This window comes from Gavialis gangeticus, unplaced genomic scaffold, assembly GCF_001723915.1.
Source record: "Gavialis gangeticus isolate Ggan-Ray unplaced genomic scaffold, GavGan_comp1, whole genome shotgun sequence".
Taxonomy (NCBI): Eukaryota; Metazoa; Chordata; order Crocodylia; family Gavialidae; genus Gavialis; species Gavialis gangeticus.
In genome coordinates this window covers 21,765,732-21,766,502 of record NW_017729008.1, presented here as the reverse complement: position 1 = coordinate 21,766,502, position 771 = coordinate 21,765,732, and the positions used below count along the sequence as shown (strand labels likewise).

Sequence of the window (771 nt, the reverse complement as noted above, 5' to 3'; positions counted from 1 at the left end):
GTGGCTTCTCTGCACCGCCTCAGCTGCCCCACTGGGCAGCCCAGAGGCAGCAGTGATGGCAGCGAAGAGGAGCCGAAGGGCAACCGAGCCATGGCTCTGGGAGGGCCCAGCAGTGGTGAGGGGAATGGGCCATTTCCCCCCCACACCAAGCAACAACTAAGGAGTTCAAGGCCAGGGTGCAAGGTCCTCAAGACCCCACATGCCAGTACCAACATGCATGGCAAGTCTGGTGCACATGCTACATGCAGCGCATTTCCTGAACTAGCCCCACATACTGCTTCCAGTGCACACCAGCCGCAGCTCCAACCTCAGCCCCAAGTTGCATGCAGCACACACTGGCCTCAGCCTTGCACATGGTACGACGCATAGGGGGACAGGTCCAGCGTGCATGTAACATGACTTGATCCAGCCTTGTGCACCACATGCAGCCTGCAGCAGACTGACCCAACGTGCTGCACACAGTACATGCCAACCCCAACCCTGTGCAGTACAAGGACCCAGTCCAGGGCACGGGCGACATGTGGTGCCTGCACCAGACTGGCATCCGCAAGCTGGATTGGGCAGATGTAGCTGGTTTAAGCAAACCAGCCCTGGATCCTGAACACAGATTGACTTTTATTAGTAGATGTTTGGATTGGGAATCCAGAAAAGAGATGACAAAGCTGATATGGAAATACAAAGCGCCCGAGCGAGGGACTAACAATAGAGGGATGGGGGGGAGGAGGGGAACGCGACTAGGTTACAAGCGATACAATGTTAGCCAACTAAGCC

At 56.4% G+C, this 771-nt stretch overlaps 1 protein-coding gene across 2 annotated transcripts in view; it reads right to left on the bottom strand.

Annotated features, from left to right (window-relative positions):
• The window catches only part of GNAI1 (G protein subunit alpha i1), a 57,091-nt gene that overhangs the window by 47,591 nt on the left and 8,729 nt on the right, over positions 1-771 (bottom strand). Inside the window, exon 1 of one of the 2 annotated variants that reach the window (XM_019509493.1) lies at positions 292-296. The exons of the other annotated variant lie outside the window; for it this stretch is intronic. The gene's annotated coding sequence lies outside the window, so the exon portion shown is untranslated. Of the gene's footprint in view, positions 1-291; positions 297-771 lie in introns of those variants that run through there. 2 annotated transcript variants of the gene reach the window in all.